The sequence below is a fragment of the Clytia hemisphaerica genome, unplaced genomic scaffold, assembly GCF_902728285.1.
Source record: "Clytia hemisphaerica strain Z4C2 unplaced genomic scaffold, Clytia hemisphaerica genome assembly, whole genome shotgun sequence".
Lineage (NCBI taxonomy): Eukaryota > Metazoa > Cnidaria > Hydrozoa > Leptothecata > Clytiidae > Clytia > Clytia hemisphaerica.
Window position 1 is genome coordinate 1284759 of NW_027104166.1, and position 9868 is coordinate 1294626.

Sequence of the window (9868 nt, forward strand, 5' to 3'; positions counted from 1 at the left end):
TATTGAGTAATTTGACTAAGAACATTGATGTATGCTTATTAATAGTGATTTTTATAGATAAACATGCGTTTTTTGAGCCAACAAAATTTTTTTGCAAAAATCTGCTTGAACCATCTTTTACCTATGATGGTACCCTACTTTCATACAAAAAATCAGAAACAATTAATGATCCAATTTTTCACAAGGTCCAAAAAACCCGTTTTTTAGCTGTTTTTTGGCCCAAATTGGCCCAAAATTTTTTTTTTTTGAAAATAGGGCTACGTCACATTTTGCCCACCACCATTTTGCACCTTTGTACCAAAAATCAAAGGATTCCTATGATTCAATCCTGAGAAAAGTTGGTAACAGACGAACGAACGAACGAACGAACGAACGAACGAACGAACGAACGAACGAACGAACGAACGAACGAACGAACGAACGAACGAACGAACGAACGAACGAACGACGATACGAACGAACGAACGAACTAACGAACGATAACGAACGAACGAACGAACGAACTACGAACGAACGAACGAACGAACGAACTACGAACGAACGAACGAACGAACTTACGAACAAAAATGTCTAATTTAAGAGGTTAACTTTTTATCATAGTATATATCCCTTAAATGTGTCTGAAATAAGTCAAAACATCCTACTTTTTCCGGTTGTTTAACCTCATTATAAGTACCTTTTTAGTCTATTTTATAATGTTTTTAGCTTAGTCACTTTATATGAAAGCTTTTAAAAAATTATTTTGTTCCTGTAGCTTTAATAGAACTATTTAGATCAATCAGAAAATGCAATTTCTCACGTTCCTTAGCATAGAGTTTTAATTCTAACCCTACGTTAGAGGAAAGGTTGTCAAAAACCCTATTGATCTAAGCTTCTAGTATCATTTTATTTTTGTTCAATAACTTAAATACACATGCTAGCAGAAGATGGCTAAGAATGTGAGGTTACTTGTTACCATTTTTTTAACCTCGTGAATTCTTTCTTGTTGGAAATCTCCAACCTTTTTTTAGACAAGCTTTATATTTGAAGCCTTTTTGACAACTTTTGACGAGTTGGTCCAATTAGGACTAGATCAAATCACCATTTTGTTCTTATACGTTCTTATACTATCGGGGCATATCCCAAATAAGGACATACTAAACTTTCATAGTAATTTTAGATGTTTTAGAGTTAAGAGCACATGGTTCTAAAAAAAAACTTTAGGCGAATCCAAAAAATATTTTTGTTTCCTGTCCACCGGGTTACAAAAAAAAACACTCACCTGGCCAACCGCGAAATTTTTTTTGTGCTAAATTTCGATACCAAAACTCGGTTCTTTAAAGTGCTTGTAGAAGTTAAAAAGATGGTCTTTTTTGCCTTAAAACTGCAGTAATTTGGCACTGCTAATAGAAATGTAAATTTTGTAAGGAAAACTCAATCACAAAAGTCTTTCAAATGAAAGTTTTATTTTTCCAATAACATAAACTTAAATGTAAGCATGTATATACAAAGAAAAATTGTATCAAAGAACAAATGATGATGTACGCAAAAGAATTTTGCACCCGACTGGCAACGGAAGAAATTTTCACTCCACCGGTGGACTGGAAACGTAAATCTTTTGGGTTAACCTTAAGTGATAAAGTGACAAAATAATCATCGAAATTGATTGGCTTGTTTTTCAGAACCTAAAATTTACTGTAGCAAGGTGAAATACAGCAAAAATGGAAAGTACAAACGAAATAATTTCACTTGAAGAACTTAAAAAGAGTATAAAGATCGGGATTGGGAATCTAAATTTTATATAGTCTCAGCAACAGTCAATGGGTATCATCATTTTGGTATTTGTCTTTTTGTTGTAAAAATACAGTCCGCTTGTTTCAACTTGTCCCAACAAGTCTGCTATTGTGAAATTTTTGTGTTATAAAGCTCTGAATACATTGAAATTAGAAAAGCTGTCATACTGTAATTAGTTGATTTTCAATTCTGCCAGCACATTGATTGTCAAACATAGAACTACTAAACAGCTTATAACTTGCGTACGTTATTGCCCTGTTGTTGCAATATGCGATTTGGTAAGAATGTCAAATGTCATTTTAATTTCAGTGTTTTGCGTGACCTATCTTTTTATAGCAAAATTTCAAAGCATGCAAAATTAACACAGACTTTTATCATGACCCACATTTAGACCTTTTGCTAGCCATCATGTTGAATGATTAAAAACTGCAGCTTTGGATAAGAAAAATTAATGCACAATTGTAATAATTATGCGTTAATGTGTCATTGTTTCAGTGCTGGAGTTATTCAACAGAAAATCCTGACTAGATAGGGGTAAATGGCCCAAACAGAGCCCAAACATTTTCAGTTATGCTTGGGCTGAAATAGCAAACCATTCTTTTGGCTTGAACATCGAGGTTCAAGACCCACAATATGACCTGAACATACGTCCCCAATATGTTCATTTTCGGGTCATGTTGGGGCCAAATTGAGTAAAAAATTCTTATTCAGATGTTATGAAATCAGGCAACAAAATTTTAGATAATCATGCCTTCTCCAAAAACCTGGCCTGAGCATGCGCTGACCAAGTTTGGGTAATATTCAGGACCTTTTTCAAGTTCAAAATCTCCAAGGTGGCCCAAAAACAACCCAACAAGGTATTGCTTGAACCTATAATAAGTTCCAGCCATACCTTGTTGGTACTTGTTGGGTTGTCTTTCATCAAAAAATGTAGCTTTAATAGCTAGCTATAAGCTTTGTGATGACGTGCAGCTAGGTTCTCTAAAATAACAAAATGTTCAAAAATAAAACTATATAAGAATTATTTCAAAACTAAAATAAAAATATCATCTCAAAATTGAAAAGGGAAAGGGACTTAGCTAGGATCTTTTCCCTAATTGGATAAAAAAACTTAATAGAAAATACAAAGAAGAGGAGTGATCAGTAGTGCAGTTGTGACTTCTTTTATTTCTATTTGGTTGAGTTGCAGGAGGCTTTGAGGCCTATTCTCACAACTATAGACGCTTTCAATGAGCGCCCCATCAGCACCTTGGACTGACTACCCAATTCTCATCACATGGCATGGGGCATGGGTTGACCCAGGCGAAGGTTCATTCACTTGCCAAGTGAACCGCTGCGAGTGGGGATCAAACCTCAGTCGCCTGTGCAGCAACCAAGGTCAATGACCACTATACCGTGAGTGGTCCTAAATCTGACAGCCCTGCCTAAATCCGACTATTAAATTCTATGTTTACAAACATTTCCTCTCCAAGTTGAACAATAAACTATATTGCAAGAACTCTCAAAACAAAACATCTAACAAGATGTCACGATGTCAATTAATGTGATCAAAAAAGTGTGAGTTACGTAAAAATAATTACCTCTATTATTCTGAATCCGTTGCTCGTGTTTAAAACTGTTTTGTAATAAAAAATTATGTTTTGTATAAGAAGCAATTAATGTTTTGGTTTTCAATTGGTTCAGTGTATCATATCTCTCAGTTTAGTTGACACTTTGGTATCTTCATTGCGTCACAGCGAAAGGTTTGTTTTTATTTTAGCTTGTATCTTTGAAAGACCCCATCGGATTTAGACAGAGGGCTGTCCGATTTATGGGATTTAGGACCACTCACGGTCATTTTTGACACTAAAATTTGAATATTTTTACAACCACTTATCCTCTGGAGGCCTATGACCCCTCATTTTCTTTCTTTTTCAAAGCTCTACAAGATAGGATAGGTTTAAAAAAAATCTTCTGGAGTTGCTATAAAAGGGATAGACACATCTGGAATAATTTGGTACTTTTCAGTCTCTAGATTGTAGTTTTTCTGCCTTTCTGTGATTTTTTGAAGGAAAACTTGCATAGCCATCAAATGACTGACCAATCAAAGCAGCAAAATATCAAAACAAATGAACTATGCAGAGCTCCGCTCGCAGCTCTACTCTACCATTTTGTTTTGATTTAACTTTGTATTTTAATGACCAGACAGGTCATTCATTTGAGGGCTATGCATTTTAGCCTGCCTCCACTGATGCAAGTTACCGATCTCAGGGTGTGCGAGCCCTTGTGCTGGATATCCAGCTGGAGTTTTCAAAATTTTGAGCAAAACCAAAAGTAGTTGGCTGGTGGTTGGGCAAGTATTGGGCTGTTGGGGGCAGATACATATACAAACCCTATCATCCTTTATATTATATACTTCACTTATCTTTGTTTTGTCTTGGCTGGGACCTGGGTATGTCGAAGGTGAAACTGGAACGACCTGATGCCTGATCTGACTGCACTGCACAACGTCAACGAACTTTGCACCTTTTTCTGGTTTTGTTTACAAACAAATCAACGAAAGACTAAGGAGATAACAATATATTATGTAACCGAAGCATAATTGCCCTAATTTTATCTCCCTAGCTGTTTTAGTGTGGGTTTTGAAGAAAAGTCCTTCTTTAGGATAGCCTAAAGCTTAATACAATTTTTAATACTACATAGCGCGTCAGCCTATAAAAACCAGAAAACCAAATATATTTTTCCACTTTGCGTGCTAAATTGAAGAATAATGTCCGCTTTCTCTTTTTAGAAACCGCGCGCAAAAATGTCCGACTATTTCAGTCCATGAAATATGAAATCACCTGGACCTGGAGACCAGACATTTTATGTTACCAGCAGAAAACAGGAACTCCAATCCACAACACAGTGAGTATGGGCAGATAAAATCATTATCACACTCAAGAATCTAGAGTGATGGACTGTATTCTCTTATTAAGTAAGTTGTCAACCTTGAAGGCTCTCTTTACAGTAAATTCAATCTTTCACTTTTGTTTTATTATATTCATTCTGGTGCACTGACATACACTGACGAGCTGACTGGTGTGTCTCAACTCATTTCGGGAAATTATATTTTTTAGAACTTAGCGTTTTACTAGACCTGTTTATTTTTGTAAATATTTTCTTGTCGTCCATTTTTCCATAGACATAGTGTCCTCCCCCCCTCCTAGGTTGCACCATTTGTAATTAGGTTTCTAAACTTGGTGTCCCTTCCTTCGGGTAAATATATGTTTTGAATTGAATTGAATTGAATTGACAGATAAAAAAATTCACTCCATTAAGAATTAGTGAATAAGACTACAAGTGAATAAGTGAAAATAAAAAAGAGAAACAGAAAATAAAACAAGAAGTGGAAAAACTGGTTTGTCATTGTGGAAGTACTGTACCATTTGACAAGAAGGATTGATTTCACAGCTTTTGACCCTGGAACAGCTACGCATGACAAGAGAACACCTGGGTTCCCATGCGTAGCTGAGCAGGTACCAATCCTTTATTTTATCTGCATTATCTTGATCTACACGTTGTGCAAGCATTCTTCGGATACACCCCTCCCTCAGTCTTGTTTGATCTTCTAAGTCTGGGATGGCAAATAATGAGTGCAACAAAACTTCCAAACAAGAAGATGTTAACTCAGTAATTGGTGAGCTCTGCCTACTAGCTCCTACCGACGACATCAAGAGATGTATCAAAACCTACCAATATGGAAAGACCTTGATCGTTTGAGGAAGGATTTCAACGGATTTACCAAATCTATTTTAGAAGATACCTTGTCTTTTCTACAAGTACCTGAGCAAAAAGACTATCTGAAACCTTCAAACATACATAACCTTATATGTAGGATCCAGAACTTGCTCCAGAGAGATGCGTCATCTGTAATGAATCTTATTGTGTAAGGTTGGAGGATAATCCCCTTCTTCAATGCGTCATGTGTGGACAGGATGTTCATAGGCAATGTTTTCTTCTTCAACTCGGTGCTGCTGACCAAAATATGGACAGTGATAGTCTCTTGTCTATCATTAATCCACATAACATCAAAAACCTCTACTACCTTTGTGATCACTGTGCTAATGAGAACCTCCCAAAGAGCGAAGCAGGAAAGAAGAAAAACAAAAGACAGAGAGACCTTAATAACCTTGTCAAGCCAATACCAATGGCAGGCAAACAAGATGAGGATGACAATATGAGTGATCCAATCCTGAGTGATAAAGACAACTCAGAGTCAAATGAGACAATTGAAATAAGTGACAATTTGACGGACCAAAATCGACAGATATCCAAAACCTGTGCGCACTATGTAAAAGGAAAATGCAAGTACGGAATAAAGGGAAGAGACTGCAAGTTCGACCATCCAAAAGCATGTCGAAAATTCATGAAGCACGGAACCAGAGCCAGAGTTGGCTGTCAAAAAGGTAGAAACTGTCTCTTTTTTCACCCAAAAATGTGCATTGATTCACTGAGGAAAGGAGAATGTTTCAATAAGATGTGTCAGCTAACACATGTAAAAGGAACAAAAAGAAATGCCGAAACCTACCCACAGAGAGAGAGAGAATATCAAAACAAATGGGATGTCAAAGAAAATCAGTACCAAAATGATTTTAAGGAACAACACTATCAGCATGACAACAGGGAGTATGGATCTCAAGAAACCCATCAAAGGAATAACCAGAATACAAACAAAGAAATGGATTTTTTAGCTATTTTTCAAAAATTCAAAAAAGACTTAATACTGGAGATCGATCAGAAAATATCCACACTGATGGACAAACAAGTGAGGAAGGAAATACCACTACAATACCAGTATCCTCAACGAATGATGTCCCCTCAGAACACCAACTGGGGAATAAACCCGTCAATGATCAACCCGTCTCGCTAAATTCATTTTCAATTCTAAACGTTCAAGGACTTAAACCACAAACAGTTCAATCAACAGTACCATATATCAAAGACAAGTTGATTGAGAATAACTTTTTATTTATGATTTTAACAGAAACTTGGCTCAAAGACCATAATGATGCTGAGTTACACATAGAAGGCTATGAAATATTTCGGTCCGACAGAAAAAGACCAAAGTCACGATTTGGAAGATGTAGTGGTGGTGTCGCTATATACATGAGAGAAGATATTTCATCACACTTCAAACAGACCGTTACACACTCAAATGGCGTTATCGAAGTCATCTGTCTGAGTTCGACTACATTGGATATCCAAATATGGGGAATATACCGACAGCCAGACGACTCATCAAACGGGAATCCATCTAAGAATGAACAATTCAAACCAGTTATAGAGTTAATTAAATCAGAACTAGACAAAACTGAAGGAAAAACACCAGACATCTTCATAGCAGGTGATTTTAACCTGCCACACGCAAATTGGGACAGCAAGTGCTCAAACCCTGGGGCATCTACAGAGGAACAAAGAATGACTAGTGAAATATTCACTCTTATGAATGACCATAATCTGATTCAACACATTAGAGGAGCCACACACAAAGCAGGAAATACACTGGATTTAATGCTCACAAATAACCCTCTACTAATACACAGCTATGAATCAGCCCCATCACCAGATTACATATCCCATCACTCAATGATCAATGTTAAAATTCACTTTGATTTACACTCAAGTTTCCAAAAGGAGGATCCCTTTGTTGTGCGTAATGTATTTGATGAGTACAATTTTCATTCAAAAACAATAAACTGGGAATCAATCAAGGAAAAAATGAAGGATAAATTGTGGACAGACCTTCATGATCAACCGACAGCTGACCAATTGTCAACAATCACAGACTGGATCATAGACATAATTAAGGAATATGTACCAAAACGAAAACCAAACACTAAAAAATTTCAGAAGATACCACGCGAGCGAAAGATTTTATTCAGAAAAAGAAAAAACATTTTTAGAAAATTCCAAACCCAATGAAAAATGCAAAATCCAAACAAAAATTAATAGACATTGAAACTAAACTAAAGCTATCCTACGAATCAGAGAAGAAAAGCCAGGAAAGGAAGGCAACAGAATCAATAAAAAACAATCCAAAATTTTTTTATGCATATGCAAAAAAGCATAGTAAATCAAAATCCAAAGTTGGACCACTGCGTGACAAAAATAATTCTGTGATATATGATGCTGACCGTATTGCTAATATACTCCAAGACCAATACACATCGGTTTTCAGTGTACCATCGGAAAATGACGTCACTCATCCAACAATATGTCCAAACGTGCTAAAAGACATAGACTTTGACGAAAAAGATTTCATTGAAGCAATCTCAACATTATCACCAAACTCTGCTCCCGGTCCTGATGGATTTCCTGCGATTTTGCTGAAAAATTGCAAAGAAGAACTTGCTAAGCCACTCGCAATATTCTGGAGGAACTGTCTGAACCATGGAGTAACAGAGGAGATTCACAAAAGAAATCATATCACACCAATATCAAAGGGTGGAGATCAAGGAGAGCCATCTAACTACAGGCCAGTATCACTTACGTCCCATCTCACCAAGGTGTTTGAAAAAATAGTTCGAAAGAAGATAGTCGAATTTATCAACAACAATGACTTGTTCAACCCAACACAGCATGGTTTCCGGGAAGGGCGATCATGCCTTAGTCAATTACTCAGCCACTATGACAGTATCCTATCAAAACTAGAAGAAGGATTGGATGTAGATGTTGTATATCTCGATTTTTCAAAAGCATTTGATAAAGTTGACCACAGGATACTGCTATCAAAACTGAAATCTATTGGAATAACAGACAAACTACTTAAATGGATTAAGTCATTTCTTCAAGACAGAAACCAAGTAGTATTTGTAGACGGTCACAAGTCGTACCAGGCAAAAATTCAATCAGGAGTACCTCAAGGATCGGTTCTTGGGCCATTATTCTTCATCATCATGATATCAGACATTGATGAAGGGACAACCAAAGCAGAACTTGCAAGTTTTGCTGATGACACACGAGTAAAGAAAGGAATCCAAAACATCATTGACCAGTTTCACCTACAAAACGACCTTAACAATGTTTATCAATGGTCGACCATAAACAAAATGATGTTAAATGGAAAAAAGTTCGAGCATCTCCATTATGGAAACGGACCAGCCACCAGTTATTTCACAGGTGAAGGAAAGATAATCCAAACCAAATCTTCAACAAGGGATCTTGGTGTTACCATGTCAGACGATGCGAAATTCAACCAACATATTCTAACCATTGTAGAAAAAGTACAGATACTCATTGGTTGGATTCTGAGAACATTCAGCTCAAGAGAACATGATGTCATGCTCACTCTTTGGAAGTCTTTAGTCATACCACACATCGACAACTGTTCTCAACTATGGTCACCCAATGAAGTTAATCTGATCCAGCAGATCGAAGATCTCCAAAAATCATTCACAAGGAGGATTAAAAACCTACACAACCAAAACTATTGGGAAAGACTACAAACATTAAAACTGTTTTCACTGCAGAGAAGGCGTGAAAGATATATTATCATATACACTTGGTGTATTATTGAGAAGCTTGTCCCAAATCCTGGGACAATCACGTTCTATGCCAATCCCAGACAAGGAAGAAAATGTCACATACCACTAGTGAAAAGGGGGCCCTGGCAAAAAGTCATATACTCAAGTTTTAAAGTCCAAGGACCAAGGCTTTTCAACTTGCTGCCAAAACGTCTGAGGGATCTCACTGGGTGCAAGAAATTGAAATTCAAAACTGAGCTGGATAAATATCTTTTTACAGTTCCCGACGAGCCACTCGTGACTGGCTACACTATGATGAGACGAGCTGAAACAAACAGCATCATCAATATGAAAATTTACATCGGTCCTCACAGGATGGATGCGTAAAGATATTACGAAACAAGCTCAAGGTAACTCAAGGTAAGGTATAAAGGGGGGGGGGAACCAATTTTCCAATTTTGAATGGGTGAGGGGGGGAAATGAAAATTTGAATAGTAAAGGGGGGAAAAAAAAGAGGGAGAAAAACATCGATAGTTGGCAAATTTGGTGGGGGGAAGTGTGAAATCACTTCAATTTTATCTCAGCAACCAAGGTCAATCCACATTATATCA